The sequence below is a fragment of the Chrysochloris asiatica genome, unplaced genomic scaffold, assembly GCF_000296735.1.
Source record: "Chrysochloris asiatica unplaced genomic scaffold, ChrAsi1.0 scaffold00242, whole genome shotgun sequence".
In the NCBI taxonomy this organism is placed as follows: domain Eukaryota; kingdom Metazoa; phylum Chordata; class Mammalia; order Afrosoricida; family Chrysochloridae; genus Chrysochloris; species Chrysochloris asiatica.
Genome location: NW_006408760.1, coordinates 2,408,359 through 2,426,652, shown reverse-complemented (window position 1 = coordinate 2,426,652; position 18,294 = coordinate 2,408,359). Strand labels below are relative to the sequence as shown.

At 40.8% G+C, this 18,294-nt stretch overlaps 1 protein-coding gene and 2 pseudogenes across 1 annotated transcript in view; all 3 read left to right on the top strand.

Annotated features, from left to right (window-relative positions):
* Positions 1–738, top strand: part of LOC102812226 — a 12,814-nt pseudogene extending 12,076 nt beyond the window's left edge.
* Positions 1–18,294, top strand: part of ZNF346 (zinc finger protein 346) — an 88,258-nt gene that overhangs the window by 38,459 nt on the left and 31,505 nt on the right. The window lies entirely within an intron of this gene.
* Positions 15,510–16,119, top strand: LOC102837666 (annotated as a pseudogene).

Genomic DNA, 18,294 nt, shown 5'->3' with positions numbered 1-18,294 from the left:
GTCAGGAGGGACCAGTCGCTGGAGAAGGATATCATGTTTGGTAAGGTGGAGGGTCAGAGAAAAAGAGGAAGACCCCCAACAAGATGGGTTGGCCAAGTGCAGCATAGATGGACTCAAGCGTGTCAACATAGTGAGGTTGCCCCAGGATCGGGCTGTGTTTCGTTCTGTGCATAAGGTCGCTATGAGTCGGTATCGATTTGATGGCACCTAACAACAACAACAATGGCTTTTATGATGAATGTCTGTGAAAGTATAGAAATGCCAATGTTTGGAAATGTTTTACAGATCTATTTGATTATCTTCCACTTACAGCTTTACTAGATGGATAGATGTGCCTACATGGTGGCCTCTCTCCATCCATAGATACACTAGATCATGTAAGAGCCCTGTATCATTTACAAGAAGTTCCACATGATGGCCTAATGTGTGTTCTGCTGTGGTCAAAGCCAGATGATCTTGGTGGTTTGAGTATTTCTCTACGTGGTGCTAGCTACACATTTAGGCAAGAAATTTCTGAAACATTTAACCATGCCTATGGTCTGATACTGGTTTCTCAGGCTCACCAACTTATAATGGAGGGATATAATTGGTGTCATGGTTACCATTTTCAGTGTACCGAATTACTATTACCGCTATGGGAACCAGGTTGCTATCATGGAACTAGATGGCACGTTAAAATATTCCTTTCTTCAATTTGACCCAGCACCTCTGTGGAGAGCCTTCTGGATGCACCCCTGACTTGTTGTTGTTGTTAAGTGCCGTTGAGTCAGTTCTGACCTATAGTGACCCTGTATAGGGTTTCCGAGGAGTGACTGGTGAGCTTGAACTGCCGATCTAGCAGTTCAAATGGCTTTGCAGTCTGGCACATTAACCCACAGTGCCACACCAGCACCCCTGATTACTTCCTATAAATGACTCCAGGAATACCTGCCTTTGTATCTTGGAAGTATTCCAAGCTTTTTAATATATATACATATTTTAAACAAAAAGCAACCATAATCTTTGTGACTCTATAACAAATTGGGATCTGCCTTGGCATTTAACCACATCATGGACCAAAATGTGCCATACTCATGATGAATATTTAGCACAATTTAGACTGGAATTCAGTACAGCGCTATGTTCTAGATCAATCACAACAGTTTGCCTGTTGTATTTGCCATTTTCCTCTGAACCATGCAAACAAGATTAGTTCCTTCATCTCCTTTATACTTAAGATTTTAGTTACAGTGTTTAACTAACATGGATTAATAACATTTGAGTTTCATTTTAAGGAAAATTCACAAGCTAACTTCCACTTAACCTATTACCCTTTATTTTACTGAAATGTATAATTAACTGGATCAAAGATTCTTCTTGGAAATATTTTGTCATAACATTTAAAGACATTTCCCTTCATTGAAACTAAATTACTGTTTTATGTTGATCTTCATATTTCTGTATACTTGTCATGACAGTGCTTACATCCTATTTGGTTTACTGAGCAGATAAACTCCAACTCATCCAAACGACAAAAAGAATAACTGAAAAAGAAAACAGGGATAGGAAAACAGAGCTATGGAAGACAAAAATAAGAGAGGGGAGGAAACATAAAAACCACAAGGAGTGAAGATGAAAAGAAAAAGAGAGTATAGTAAAGAAAGATTAAAAGCAGGGGAGGGGAAGAAGAGGGTAAATAAGAAACAAGAAAAGAAGGAAAAACAACAACAGAGGTAGAAAAGATAAAATTCAAGGTAATGAAGGAGGAGGAGGAAAAAGAATAAACAAACAAAAACAATGAAACACAAAAGAAAAAAAAAATCAAACCCCCAAACCAAATAACAGTGTAGCTAATGGACCTGGAAAGAAGAAATCTCTGGGGGCGTTCCTGCAAGCCAAGGACTCCACAAGGTAGTTCAGGTTTCCATTGCTTCACATCTACTCCTTTGCCCTTTCAATGTATTGTCATTTCTGAGATCTTAGTATTAATCTTCTGGGTTTCTAATTGTAAATTTTGTTTCAAAATTTGCATTTATTTCGTGTAAGTTCTTATGTTTTCCTGAATTCTCCTAAACTTCTTACTGTGTTCTCCTTGCTTTCCTAGATGTTTCCATGAATCCTTTGAAGGTACCTAATTATCATTCTTTTGAATCCTCTTTCAGTTAGTTCTATTACTTTTTCTTCCTCAGAAATGTCTTCTGACTCTGCATCTTGGTCATTTGTTTAAGCCATTCTCTCTTGTTTCTTCATGTGAACTAAAATTGTTTGTTGTCTCCTGGGCACTGTGGGGTTGTCTTGTTTGTAAAAACAAACAGTGCTGTTGTTGGAACTGATGGTGGTGGTTATGTGCCTTGGAGTCAGTTCCAACTCATAGTGACCCTGTACAGGGTTTCCGAGGATGTAAATCTTTACAGGAGCAGAAAGACTCATCTTTCTACTGTGAAACCACTGGTAGTTTTGAACTGCTGACCTTAAGGTTCGCAACCCGATTTGTAACCACTACACTACCAGAGCTCCTGTTGTTAGAACTACTTGTTGGAACTAGAGGGGAGAAATTTCTGTGTGGGGCCTCCTGCAATTTAAGGAACTCACAAGGTGACTGTTGAAGGAATATGACAGCAGAGTTCCTGATCCTAGATGGAGTTCCTGTTGAACTCAATGTTATCTATGTTCAGGGTACTCAATCCAGAAGTAGTTCGTGGAGGCCTTTGATGGGCTGGTTTCAGTGTCTGTTAGAACCACAGGACAGCTGAGGGCAATGTGACTGGTTAAATGCTGGTCTGGTGTCTCTGTGACTTTTGTAGGTCTGGAGCTGAACCCACCTGAATCCAGGAAACACCACAGGACATCAAAGCAGTATATAGAAGTGGCACAGCCCACCCCTGCCTCACACTGGCTCTCAATAACCATGTGGTTCTGAACTGGAGAGCAGGGTCTCTGCTGGGGGTGAAATCAGGTGGGAGCTGGCCACACCTCTAGTTGGCAGGGGAGCCTGGGAAAAAGAAGGAAGAAATTACACCTCTCCTGTTGCCTGTGTGAATCTACTATGCCAGGACACCTCTTGTTGCCAAAGCTGCTCACAAGATGGTTGTGCCACATGTGACCAGCTGTTCACCAGTGTGTCTCCTTCTTTCACCATCCCTGCTCAGCTTCTGCTAGCAAGTGCTTAGTCTACATCGCTAAACATTTCTCTGAAGTTCAGGGTTCCATTATTTTCATCTTTGTCTGTTTCACTTGGTCTCTCATATCTGTTGTAGATAGGCATCTACCTGGTCCACCACCTTGCCAGAAGTTGAGGTATTCCTATTTTATTGTACTTTGCAAATAATACATTTTTTTACAAGTTGAAGGTTTGTGGCAACCTTCCATCTAATAAGTCTCTTGGTGCTGTTTTTCCAACAGCATGTGCTCACTTATCTGTGTGTCACATTTTGATAGTTCTCACAATACTTCAAACTTTTTCATAATGCTGTTGCATACATAAGAATACAGTATTGTGTAAAAAACTTGTGTATGCTCTAGAAAACCAAGAAATTCATGTGACTCACTTTATTCCAGTAGCCTGGAACTGAACCTGCAGTATGTCCAAGGCTTCAAAAAGTTCATGAAAATATGGAATTGAAAGATAATGGAATTTTTCCATAAACTTTTGAAGCCCCTTCATATAGCCTACTGGAGAACATTATCCTGATCCTGCAAGGTATTTCCACTTAGCTAATACCTGGTGTGGCGCTGTGTGTTAATGCGCCAGACTGCAAAGCCGTTTGAACTGCAGGGTCAGTGGTTCAAGCTCACCAGCTGCTCCTTGGAAACCTTATACAGGGTCATTATGGGTTGGAATCGATTCAATGGCACTTGACAACAAAAAAGTACTGTAATTGTTTCTTCAGATGGCCATTCCATCATTATATCTAGCCAGCTGCTTCAGGATGATGGGGAACATGGTAAAACCAGTAAGTTCCTTTATCTATCTCAGATAAATGATAGTGATGTATGGGATATGATGGCAGTGGATAAGGCTTACTGTGAGTCCATGGATAATAGTTTTGGCAGAAGTACTATGTACAGGGAAGGTAAATCCATATCCAGAATAAGTGTCTGTCCCAGTAAGGACAAAATACTGCCATTTCCATAATGGAAGTGGACCATTGTAATAATCAACCTGTCACCAGGTTGCTGACTGATTGCCCCTAAGAATAATATGTACTAGTGTTGGCCTCTGCTGCTGGCAGATTAGGTATTCCGCAATGACTGTAATCACCTTGGCTTTAGTGAGCAAAAGTTCATGTTGCTAAGCCCATGCATAAGCTCCATCCCTGGTACTATCACCACTTTGTTCATGAGTCCTTTGGGCAATGACAGGAGTGACTGAGGAAAGAGGCTGACTAGAATCCATAGAACTTGTCATTCTAGCCACTTGACTGTTAAAATCCTCCTTTGCTAGGGTTAGCCCTTTGTTAAACATTCATATGAGAGCCAAATACTACCTACCGGTTCTTTGGTCCATCCAGAGGTCTGTCCACATGCCTCTTCCCTTACCTCCTTGTCACCAGTTTTCCAGTCATATTCCTTCCATATCAATGTAATGGGCCCTAACTATGCAGTCAAATCATTGGCCACAGTTCATGAATCAGTATATAACTCCGTGTCTCTCCTTCTAAGTAAAATGAACAACCAGGTACACTATTCAAAATCCTGTTCATTAGGAGTATTTCCCTTCACCACTGTGCTTCAGGGAAGTCCCAGAAAGGGGCTGCCACTATCTATCTTCAAGTGGTGCCTGCATAATGAGCAGAACCATTTGTAAACCAGTTATGAGTTTTCTCTTCTTCAGTCAGCTCATCGTAAGAAACTTTCCTTGAGAGCCTATGTGCAGACTGACAGAAGGTAATGTGACAGGAGTGGGGACCATGGGCATTTGGCCACTTGCTCGTGTAACTGTGCCTTCAGGTCCTGCTCGAGCCATTTTTCCTATATACCATTTCCATTTAATAATGGAATGCTGTTGTATATGTCTGGCCTTAATGACTTTATGGACTTATGAATCAGACAACACTCAGGTCATGATGGGAAGCTCTGGTCACATAGTAACTTGGCCATAGTTCTTAGTTTAGTCTCTACTAAGGTCCGGTAACAAATCAAAAGCTATTTCTCAAAAGGTCATATGCAGAGGATAGCAGGGCTTTGCTCAAAGTCCTAAGGGTCTGCACTATGATTCACTGTAGGGGCCTATGAAAGAAAGACTCCAGACAGCATCTGTATCTGCCTCTAGCACTTCAGAAACCACTGAATTAACCAAACCATATGGCCTAAGTGACTAAGTGGTTTGTAAGGCAGTTGCAGAATCTTTATTCTGGGTTCCTCGGAAACCAGATACAGGGTCTCTATGGGTCGGAATCAACTCAACAACACTTAACAACAACTCAAAACTAGCAGCTTTTCAAGTCATTTGATAAATAGGCTGGAGTAGCACACCTAAATGAAGGCTATGTTGTCTCCAAAATTCAAAGAGACACACCGTATTGCACCTTCTTTTTAGTTGTTGTTGTTGTTAAGTGCTGATGAGTCATTTCCAACCCATAGTGGCCCTGTATAGGGTTTCCGAGGAGGGGCTGGTGAGCTTGAACTGCCAACCTTGGAGTTCAAATGACTTTGCAGTCCAGCACATTAACCCATAGTGCCATACCAGGACTCTTTTTAGTTGCAGGAGAGGCCAAATAATTACAATTTATCCTTCGCTTATAGAAAGAATATTTCAACATGCTCCACACTACTGGACTCTTATATAATTTAATTGAAGTGAATTTCTGTTGGGTTAACTTCCCATCTTCTAATACGCAAATGTCTTAACAATATGTCTAGAGTCATTGATAACTTCCTCCTTACTAAGTCTACTCAGCATAATGTTATCAATGTAATGGGCCAGTGTGATGTCTTATGGAAGGGAGATGCAATCAAGAACCCTGCAGGCTAAATTATGACATAGGATTGGAGAGTTGATATACCTCTGGGGTAGGAGGGCAGTATAGGTGTATTACTGGCGTTACCAGATGAAAGCAAACTGCTTCTGGTATTCCTTTGAAATTGGAATCAAGAAAAAGGCATTATATCAAGAGCTGCATGCCAGGTACCAGAAGATATATTAATTTGCCGAAGCAATGAAACCACATCAGAAACAGCAGCTGCAATTGGAATTGCCATCTGGTTAAGTTTACAATAGTCTACTGTTGTTCTCCAAGATCCATCTGTTTTTGTACAGGCTGAATAGGCAAGGTGAATGGGATTGTAGTGGAAATCAACACCGCTGCATCCATCAAATTCTTGATGGTGACATTGATCTCTGCAGTCCCTCCAGGAAAGCAGTATTGCTTTTGACTTACTATTTTCCTTTATAGCAACAGTTTAGTGACTTCCACTTGGCTTTTCTTACCATACTCTCTATGTCAGTGATCCATTGTGGGGATTCTGCCCGCTGCTGAGTATGTCTTTTCCAATTATGCATTCTGGAATTGATTAAATTAGTACATGATGTATCAGGAACCCACTGGACCCACTGTGAGATCCAGCTGATCTAATACTCTATTAGTAACCTAAACTTCATATGTCCCTACTCTGACTACTGAATTTGGGGACTTCTGGAGTTAGTATCATTTCAGAGTCAGTAACCAGTAATCCCCTTTTCCTTGATGAATGTCTTATTAAAAGATCCCTTTGGGAAAGGTTAGGAGAAATATTAACAATATCCATTTTCGCAGTACAGTGGGGTCCTTCCTCAAGAGAACTCAGCCTGTCCTTCATTCAAGGGGCTGTAAACTGGCTCATTTCTAGGAATTGATTGAGGAGCTGTGACTCACTATTCCGGTGATTCAAGTTAGAATTCTGCTTGTATGTTGTTAAGTGCTGTTGAGTCGGTTCCAAATCATAGCAACCCTGGATAGGGTTTCTAAGGAGCAACTGGTGGGTTTGAACTGCCAGCCTTGTGATTCGTAGTCCAGTTCTGATCCTATAGTGCCACAACAGTAAATAGATTTCCCTAAGCCTTTGATTACCTTCTTCTATAGTTATTAATGCTTTAGTGACCCAACCAAAATATTAGATTTATTTCTGTTAGATCCTTTTCTAACCTTTCAGGCTGGTATTGAATCAAGAATCTGTGCTCATATCAACAAAATCAAAGTGATCTAACTTTATGTTCCTTGCACTATTATCTTACATCCTTTAATTGCCATTCCTACACTTACATATAGCTTTTGAATTATGGTGTTGGAGGAGAATCTTAAAAGTGCCATGGGCTGCCAAAAGAACAAACAGATCTGTGTTGGAAGAAGTGCAGCCAGAGTGCTCCTTGGAGGCCAGGATGGCCAAACTTCATCTCTCATACTTGGGACATATTGTCAGGAGGGACCAATCGCTAGAGAAGGATATCGTGTTTGGAAGGTGGAGGGTCAGAATTAAAGAGGAAGACCCCCAGCGAGATGGATTGGCAATATGGCAGCATCAATGGGCTCAAACATGGCAACAATTTTGAGGTTGGCCCAGGATCAGGCAGTGTTTCATTCTGTTGTGCATGGGGTTGCTATGAGTCGGTACTGACTCGATGGCACCTAACAACAACAACAAACTCTTATTCCCCAGTTTTTGTTTGTATATATTAGAAAAATCAAACAGTTATTTTCTTCCTTTTTTTTTATGTTTTATTGTGAGTTATATGATAGTTTACATGAGAGGACTTCAGTTCCATATTCATTCCATTGTATATCATTACATTGCCATGGTTCCAATCCCCTCCATGCATCGTCTTCCGACCAAAGGGCATATCCTAGAAACCCGTGCTCTACACTCCCCCCTCCCCCCCCAGTCTTCGGCCCACAGTTCCTCTCCCTCTCTGGATCCAAAGTCCCCAGCCGTTTCATCCCTCCATGTCATCATCTTTGTCTCCATCTGAGGCATCCCCAGTTCTCTGGGTGGGGTCCCGTACTCGGCTCTTATCCGTCAAACAGTTATTTTCGATTGTAGAATGTAGTCTTCCTGGTTCACACTTGGTACTTTACCTCTTTGGGCTCACCAGGACCTACATCTAGTCTAGTTATAGGTCTAGAAGTGAAAATGGGTGATCGAGTGTATCCTGGGGACATTCAGCACTGTCTTGTAAGGAATGTACTTCTGACAGTATCTCAGACAAAAACTCAACAGGCACAGCTGAATGACTGTCATCAGATGGAGGTAGAAAGGATAATGGTTTTATTAGGGAAGCTGACTTAGCAGACAAAGATCAGGTAATTGCTTCAGATAGGAGTAGGAGAACTACTTCTGTTGGCAAGAAGAAATTTGGGGGTCAGGATCGCCAGCTAATTATCTGCCCATATGTCCCCAACCCAAGCTTCAGGATCCCATTTCATCCTTATCAATGCCCTCATTTTAACTTAAGATGCCATTCGAGGCTAGGAATTCAATTGGTGGTGTAATTTAACCTTTGATTTTTTTCAGTTCATTTTGTTTTTCTAGATTTTACTTTATTGTTGTTTTGAGGGTGAATACACAATGAAACGTACACCAATTCAATAGTTTCTACATGTACAATTTAGTGACATTGATTACTTTCTTCAAGTTGTGCAATCATTCTCAGCCTTCTTTGCTGAGTAATCCCTTTCTCTTTAACATAAACTCACTGTCCCCTAAGTTTCCTGCCTATACTTTCAAGTTGCTGTTGTCACTTTGATCCCATAGAAATAGTTCTTAAAATAATATAGCACTCAACATTTTTGCTAGTAAAGCTAGGGCAGTAGTTTTATCTACCTTTCATGGCTACCAAAATTTAGATTCCATGAAAATATGAAATTATGTTCTGCATTTTAATCAGGATTTTTCTGTGGCTTGAATCCAAATGTACAGTAATGCTAACGAGGTGCCATCCAATTCTGGTTTCATGGCAAAGGAGGCAATTGTTCACGGAGTAATTAGCCACACATTCCACATCCTCCTTCTGTTCTGACTCTCCTTCTTTTTCTGTTTTCCAGTTGAATAGAAACCAATTTTTGTGGCTTGAATAGTAGCTTTTAAACTTTTAAGACCCTAGGGCCTACAGAGCAAACTAGGAGGTAGAACAGAGGTCCTAAACACATTATTAAGCCAGTTAACTGAAATGTCCCATGAAACCATGACCCTAATCCTCCAAACCAGATACCCAAATCTCATGAACTGTTTGGTTGTGCATAACCAGCATTAGTAGTTACTCTGTTGTTGTTATAAAAATATCTACTGTACAACTTTTGCCGATTCAAAGTTTTATAGCTATACTACTTGTTGACAACAATTACAATAATTGATAGTGCAATCCTGCCTTTATCAATGTGACTTTTCAGTCATCATTAATCCCTTTCTTTCCCCCCTCTCTTACCCCTTGTAACTACTAATAAACTTTTATTTCTATACATTTGCCTTTTCCTGTCTTTTTACACAAGTGATATCATACAATATGTATCATTTTGTGATTGGTTTATTTTACTCATCACAATGTTTTCAAGCTCCATCCATTCTGTTGTATGTATCAAGACATCATGTTGCATGGACAAGGTGATGGAATAGGCAGATATGCTGAGCGGAATCTCTCAACAAGGACACGGGAGACCATATGAAACACAAACATATGGTGATCCTGGAACCCTGAGATTCAGAGAATAGGAAAGAGAAGTGGATTGACTGCCAACTGGAAGAGAAAGCTGAGCAGGAGCAACAAGAGAGGAGAAAGACATGCAGGCTGTCAACTGGCTGGGCTGGTGTGACGTGGCCATCTTGAGCTTTTGTATGCAGTTTTCAGTCGACACAGTGACCTAGAGGCACAATTCTCCAGTGTTCCTTGGCCTTCCTAGTGGCTGGAGGTGTATCCAGTCCTTGCCCTCGGCCAACTCAGCAGCCATTGGCATACCCTCCTGCTCAGCCTCTGCTCTGCCTGGGGTTGGGAACCAGACATATCATCCCCTTCTGTGGACAAATGAATTTCGACTCATTAGAACTTTTATTGCTGCTGTTTGTTTTTGTTGTTGTTAAGAGCTGTCAAGTTGATTACAACTCATAGCTACCCTGTATAGGTTTTTGAGGAGTGGCCAGTATATTTGAACCACCAGCCTTGAAGTTAGCCTTCCAGTGCTTATCCTACAGCTCCACACCAGTACTCTATTTGTTTTTGGGAGACAGCAGTTGTGTCCATATGACCCAGTCACATCTGTACCTCCTGTGGCTCCACCCACTGAGCAAGCACCACTGCTTACTCCAGTACTACTTGATTAATGATAATCAACAGCTAACATCAGACAAACCCACCCTGAACTCTGCTACACAAACAGTGAATAGAGAACTGAATACACACTTCTAGACTTTAGCACACCCACCAAGCAGGGAGTGAGTACCTGAGAGTATACCAACATACAGTCATCAGTTAAATATAAATACAACACCACAGCATGTAGAAGAAAGCAGACAATTTCAGCTTATACGAAGAAACAAGACAGAGTGGCTCAAACAAGTGACTAAAATACAGAGTCAGAAATCCTACCAGAACTACCTGATAAGGAATTCAAAAGAATGATATTTATGTACTTGCAATGGAAGTAAAATTTTGCTAAAAAGAATTTAAAAATGGCTACAACTGGACATTGACAGCGTTCAAGCGGGATTCAGAAAAGGACATGGAATGAGGGATATCATTGCTGATGTCAGATATATCATGAATGAAAGCAAAGAGTACCAGAAAGATGCTTACCTGTGCTTTATTGACTATGCAAATGTTTTCAGTTGTGTGAATCATGACAGGCTATGTATAACACTGATAAGAATGGGTATCCCAGAACACTTGTTTGTACTCATGAGGAAACTATACATAGACCAAGAGGCAGTCTTTCAAACAGAACAAAGGGACAGTGAGCAGTCTAGAATCAGTAAAGGGATGTGTCAGGATTGTATTCTTTGGCCATATTTATTGAATCTGTATACTGAGCAAATAATCTGAGAATCTGGATTATATGAAGACTAATGTGGCATCAAGTTTGGAAGAGGACTCATTAATGAATGACCTGTGATATATATGCAGATATTACAACTTTGCTTGCAGAAAGTGGAGCGGACTTAAAATACTGATGAAAATAAAAAACCACAGCCTTCAAATGGATTGCAACTCAATGTAAATAAAACAAAAATTCTTACCACTAACATCATGATGAATGGAGAGAAGATTGAAGTTGTCAAAGACTTCATTTGCTTGGATCCATTGTGAACACTTATGAAAGTGGCGGCAAGAAATCAATGTATTGCATTAGGCAAATCTGCTGCACAAGACCTTTTTAAAGTATTCAAGAGCAAAGATGTCAGTTTGAGGACTAAGGTGCACCTGACCCAAGCCATGGCATTTTCAGTAGCCTTATATTATGCATTTGAAAATTGGACAATGAATAAGGAAAACAGTAGAAGAATTGATGCATTTGAGTTATGGTATTGAATAAGAATGTTAAAAGTACCATGGACTGCCAGAAGAACAAACATCTGTACTGGAAGAGGTATAGCCAGGATACTCCTTAGGAGACAGGATGGGGAGACTTTGTCTCTCATAATTCAGACATGTTATTAGAAGGGACCAGTCTCTAGAGAAGAACAGCATGCTTGGTAAATGGAGGGTCAGCAAAAAAGAGTAAGACCCCCAGCGAGATGGATTGGTACAGTGGCAGCAGCAATGGGCTCAAGTGTAACAGCAATTGTGAAGATGGAGCAGAACAGGGCAGTGTTTTGTTCTGTCATGCATATGGCCACTATGTGAGTTGGAACTGACTCAATGGCACTTAACAACAACAATAGATTGAGAGAAAGCACAGACAAAACTATAGAAAGATTCAGGAAAACACTAAGAACAAATTGACAAAATGATTGGAAAACATGTAAAAACAGCAAATTGAAATCCATCTTTGCATTGTTCCCAGATCCATCAGTGGAGTCAAGTCCAGCAGCTTTCTCACCTGAGTCCCCAAACTTGCACTTTCTTTGTCATCTGCTGCATTGGATTATTGGCATGACCCACCATGTCAGATGCAGCCATGGACACCAACTTCAAGACCACCACCATGGACTTAAAAGAAGATTGTAGAAGAAGTAGATAATGGAAGAGGTGCACCCACTAATGGGAATGCTAATGAAAATGGGGAACGGGATGCTAACAAGGAGGTAGATGAAAAGAGAAAAAAGGTGGGGAGGAAGAAGACTGCAATGAAGATGAGGAAGGTAAGACAGGTACGGGCAAATAGACAGCTGAATATGATAAGGATGATGATGATGGTGACACCAAGAAGCAGAAGACCAACAATGAAAAAGGAAACATTAAACTTAAAAATAGAAGACCACCCTCCACTTCCTGTCTCATAATTCAGTGGTCACCTTTGAGTAGAAAGTACCACTCAGCCACATTGGTCAGCACCACACACAGATGACACATACTCACCACCACCCAACCAAAACCACAATGTGAATTTGCAACAGGGGAAAAAAAAGAATGAAAACTTCCAAGGCCATAGTTTTTTTCTTTTTTTAAGCTTTTATTGTGACTTGAGTGATAGTTTACAGGGCAGATCATCAGTTTTACTTACACTCAATCATTTTTTGTTTCACTGCAATGATTACAATCCCCTCCCTGCACCATTAGTTAACAGTATTTACCCTGTTCCATCTTATTTTTTTGATGTACACAAAACATACAGAAAAAATATATTTGTTTAAATGACCAAAGGGCACATTTTACAAGACAGCCTCTTGCCTTCAGGCGCACTGCCGTTCTCATTCTATAGGTCTAGAGTCCTCAACTGTTCAATGTCTCTCTGCCATCACCTCTGCTTCCATCTTTTCTGGTTAGGATCCCATGCTCTGCTCATGTTCTTACCTCTTGATGGTCCTAGGGTCCTCTGTTCCTGGAATGAAAGGTTAACTACTCCCCTTTTTTTTGTTTCACATCTAATGCCTTTAGATTCATGATTGACAATCACAGTTAGTCATGATAATTATTTTTAAACCAAAAAAATCCTGTCCCCATCCTCCCCATCCCCTTTCACCAAACCCATCTATTGTTGTGTGCCATCGAGTCAGTTCCAACCCATAGCAACCCTGTATAGGGTTTCCAAGGAGTAACTGGTGAACCTGAACCACTAACCTTACAGTTCAAACGACTTTGCAGTCCAGTGCATTAGCCCACAGCACCATCTAGACAAAAGGAAAACTATTCAGTGGGGATTCTACCTTACCCCCTCATTTTAAAACTAAGCATACACTCGAAAGCTTGTAAACCAACCACTTCATGCCTTTATGGCCCCTCATTTTTGGTAGCCAATGCCTAAGTTGCCTGCCCTTATCAACCCTGTGTACTGATGGGAAAGGCTTGATGTGAAAAATCCTTCCCCCTTCGTTGGCATTTAGAGCAACTACATCCATAAAAGTCCACTTCATCAAATTGTAGTACTGTACACTTGCTTCCTATATCAAACTTTCTAATCCTCCTTTAGTCGAATTCTGATCAGCAAGCAATCCAAACTAGGTCAAAAAGGTCCTATCTGCTAGTTTGGGCATTCTCGCATGCCTCTCCCCACTTCAGACCAGCTGGCAGCTTCATTCTCACCTCTAGACCCCAGTGGCTAGGTCAGTGTCCATGGGCTCAGGAGTTCCAAAGTCTTCCTAAACTTTAGACCAGCCAGCCCTTCCTCGTCTCTGTCTTTCATCTGTGGGGGTCTATGGAACATGGTCGGGCTCAGCCCGTGTCTTCATTACTGCATTTACCCCATTTCCTCTTACAAGTAAGCCAAGGCAGTCACCAGTGAGCTTACAAGCCTCCTCATGTGTTCCCTTTGCGTTTCAATCTTGGAAGGGGTTGATCCTGATGGGCTGACTTTTCTTGTCTTGATGGCTCCCAGGCAAACAGCTTGCTTGTTGTTAGAACAGCTAAACCGGCTTTTTTTTTTTTTTTTTTCCACCCTGCTGCTGGTCTTTCTTTCAAGAAGTATCTTCTTTTCCTCTAGCCACTGTGGATTGGTCTGAATATCCTTTTAAGTGGGACTGTCCCACCTCGGAAGGTCCTGGATGGGGCTCAGGATTCCACCTAAGGCCCTGTACTCTACAAAGGCTTAACAAGATGCCTATTTCACTGGGCATATTCTAGTACCCCTTTCAGCTAGTCCAATTAGTTACAGGCTGAAAACGAGCTTATAAGCTTTCTGTAATCATATTTCCCAATATTCTTTTCTATCCCCCTTAAATGTCTATTTTACAGTAGTGGGCAAATCAATATCCACAAGACAGTCAAACACTGGATACCCATTCAGACTATGTCTTGATCCCTGTATCACAGAGCCCTGTTATTAAAAGGTTGAGTATACATCACTATTTACCTCAGTCCCATTTAGCACTTGCAAACCTCCCTATGTCTTCCCCTATCTCCCTTGTTCGTCCACCCCTCCCCTTTCTTGTGTATTGCCCTTCCCATCACCCGAGCTATCATGTGTCTATCTCCTAACCTGCCTTACTGTCCCTGCCTCCCACCACTGGTAACCATCAAAAAATTTATCTTTTTGTATGGAAATCTTTTCTTAAGATTTTACAATAATGGTCATATGCACTATTTGTCCTTTGTGACTTACTAATTTCACTCAGCATAATATTTTGTAGCTTCATCATTATGCAAGGTAGCATAGTATTCCATTGTGTGTATGTACCCAAGTTTGTTTATCATTCTTCCATTGATGGACACTTAGGCTGTCTCCATCTTTTTGCTATTATAAATAGTGCTGTGATGAACATTGGTTTTATTTCTTAAAAGTAGTTTTAAAGGGAAATTTTGTTTGACATTTTTATTTATATTTTGGTATATATTGCCATTTTTAATGTTTTCAGAACACCAATGCAGCCGTTGGAGCGGTCTCTGTTCTACTTCTGACTTTATTTGTGGTGTTACCATGTTCTTTATATTCTCAAAGGGGGGGGGGAGGATAAGAATAAGCAAAAACAGCAACAAAAATAAAACCTTAATCCAAGTACTCTATTAACTATTTTTATGTAAGTGCTTAGCTGTCTATAAGTATTTTGTATGAAATGATTTTAAAAAAGACTAAATGTGAACGTTTTCTATATGTTTTTTGCCTATGAAGTTGCTATATGGTTTTTTTTCACTTGTTTTATGTATGTATGAAAAAATACAGTCCCAACAATAAACTGGAATTTTATTTTGCTGAGTTCTTCTAACAACAGCAACAAAAACAAGTACTTGAACAAACTCCAAACAGGATAGAAAACCAAAAGAAAAACACCAAGACATATTACACTTAAACTCTTTCAAACCTAAAGACAAGGAAAGAATCCTGAGAGCAGCTCAGAAAAAACAAAAAGGAGAATTGATGAGACTAAGTTCTGATTTCTCCGCAGAAACCATGCAGGCAAAAAGAGACTTGGGCTCTTTCCCTCCGAGGCGCCTTTATCTGTTTGGTTGCAGCCACAAAGATCCTGGTGTTGCCATGGGCCGTCGCCCCGTGTTACCGGTATTGTGAGAACAAGCCCTATCCTAAGTCCCACTTCTGCCGAGGTGTCCCTGATGCCAAGATTCTTATCTTTGGCCTGGGCCACTCTGTGGCCAAATGGTATCAGATGAATATGAGCAGCTCTCCTCAGAAGCCCTGGAGACTGCCTGTATTTGTGCCAACAAGTACGTGGTGAAAAGCTGTGGCAAAAATGGCTTTCACATCCGAGTGCGGCTGCATCCATTCCATGTCATCCGCATCAACAAGATGTTGTCCTGTGCTAGGGTTGACAGGCTCCAGACAGGGATGAGAGAGGCCTTTGGAAAGCCTCAGCATTGTAGCTAGGGTCCACATTGGCCAAGTCATTATGTCCATCCGCACCAAGCTTCAAAACAAGGAGCATGTGATTGAGGCCCTACGCAGGGCCAAGTTCAAGTTCCCTGGGCGCCAGAAGTTCCATATCTCCAAGAAGTGAGGCTTCACCAAGTTCAATGCTGATGAGTTTGAAAACATGGTGGCTGAGAAGCGCCTCATCCCAGATGGCTGTGGGGTCAAATACATCCCCAACCCTGGCCCCTTGTACAAGTGGAGAGCCCTGCATTCGTGAAGGCCTAGGTAGCACTGACCTGTGCTCTCCAAAAAAACAGTGTCTCCAAAAAAAAAAGATAATTGGATGAATTATATAAAACTCTGGAAGAAAAAATGTGCCTACCAAGAATCATATACCCATCAAGTATAATAGTAAAATTACAACATTTCCAGATAAATAGAAATTAAAAGAATTTGTAGAAACTAGCCCAATCTTAAAAAATATATATACTAAAGGGAGTTCTTTGGACAGATCAGACAACAACCTAAGATTTATATATATGACAGTATCACTGAGAACTCAACCCAGATATAGAAGTATCCAAAGTAAAATAAACCTTGTTGGTAAGTGCCGTCGAGTCAGTTCCAACTCACAGCAACCCTGTCTAGGGTTTCCAAGGAGCAGCTGGTGAGCTTAAACCGCCAATCATGCAGTTTAAACCGATTTTGCAAGATAAAACTACAAGATTGAAAATAGGAAACCAAAGATAGCAGTTTGCAACAACAACAAAAAGCATAAAAAGAGTGAACAATGTAGTTACAGAACTTCTAAATGAAGAGAAAATCAAGTAGATGTCAAGAATAAAAACCGAAGTGTAACCATAAAACTAGATCAAGCCCTACTCCTCCCCCTTTCCAAATCCTACCCCTTTACACTAGTCCTAACTGTCCTGATGTGGCACAGCAGGTTAATACGCTGGACTGCAGAGTCAGTTTGAACTGCCAGGTTGGCGGTTGAAGCTCACCAGCCACTCCTTGGAAACCCTATACAGGGTTGCTAAGAGTAGTAACAGACTCAGCGGCACTTAACAATAGTGTAGACCTACCTATAGCTCTAACTCTAACTCGGTATTCCTACCCCCTTGGAGGTGGGGGTGGGGAAGCTTCATTTCTCCTACTGACTATATATATACATTTGGTTATCCATTTATATGTTGGTGGATATTTAGGTTGTTCCTACCTTTTGGCTATTGTGAGTAATGCTGTAATGAGCATTAATGTACTAGTCTCTTTTTGAGTCTCTGCTTTCAGGTCTTTGGGGTATATACCTTTATGTGGAATTGTTGGGTCATATGGTAGTTCTGGACTGCATCGTTGGTTTGAACTACAAAATCAGCGGTTCAAGCTCACCAGCTGCTCCTCAGAAACCCTATACAAGGTCACTATGACTTGGAATTGACTCAGCACTTAACAACAGCAACATGGTAGTTCTATTGTCCTGGTGTGGTGCTGTAGGATAAGCACTGGACTGCTAACTGCAGTTCAAACCCACCAGCTGCTCCTTAGAAACCCTACACAGGCTCACTGAGTCAGAACTGGCTCGACAACACTTAATAACAACAACAAATGATAGTTTGTTAGTTTCTTGAGGAACCATCAAACTTGTTTTCCATGATTGGTAGAAAAAATTGATTTCTACCACTTTGCATTCCCATAGTCATGGATAAGGGTTCTAGTTTCCCTATATCCTTAACAATATTTGTTATGGCCTGGGGTTTTTTTCTTAGTCCTAATAGAAGTGAAATGATTTGAGTTTGTATATCTCTGATAGCTAATGATACTGAGCATCTTTTCATTTGTTTGGTGGCCATTTGACTGTCCTTTTTGGTGAAATGCCCATTCAAGTCTTTTGCTCATTTTATGATTGGGTTATTTGTCTTTGTTGTTAAGTTCAGGAGTTTTGCATCCTTTTCTATATGCTGAAATAGTTTCAGTAAAATTGGTGTCAACTCTTCTCTGACTGTTTGGTAGAATTCACCAGTAAAGCCATCTAGACCTGGATGGATTTTTTTTTTTTTTTTTAAGTTTTTAATTGTGAATTGAATGGTAGTTTACATGGGAGAACATCAGTTTAACACTCATTGTTTCATTGCAGTGATTATGATCTCTGTGCATCATCATTCAACAGTATTTGCTTCTGTACCTCTGGTTTTTTGTTGGTTTGTTTGTTTTGGATGTACACAGAAACACTCAGAAATATATCATCAATTAAACAACCAAAGGGCACATGCTGCAAGCCTGCCTCCTGACTGCAAGCACACAGCCTTTCTCTTGCTATGAGTCTAGAGTCCTAAGCTGCTCTATTTCTGCATGTCCTCATTTCTGCCTCCATCTCTAGTGTCGCTGCTTCTCTGGATGTTGTTGTTGTTGTTGCTGTCAGGTGCCATCGAGTCAGAACTGACTCATAGCGACC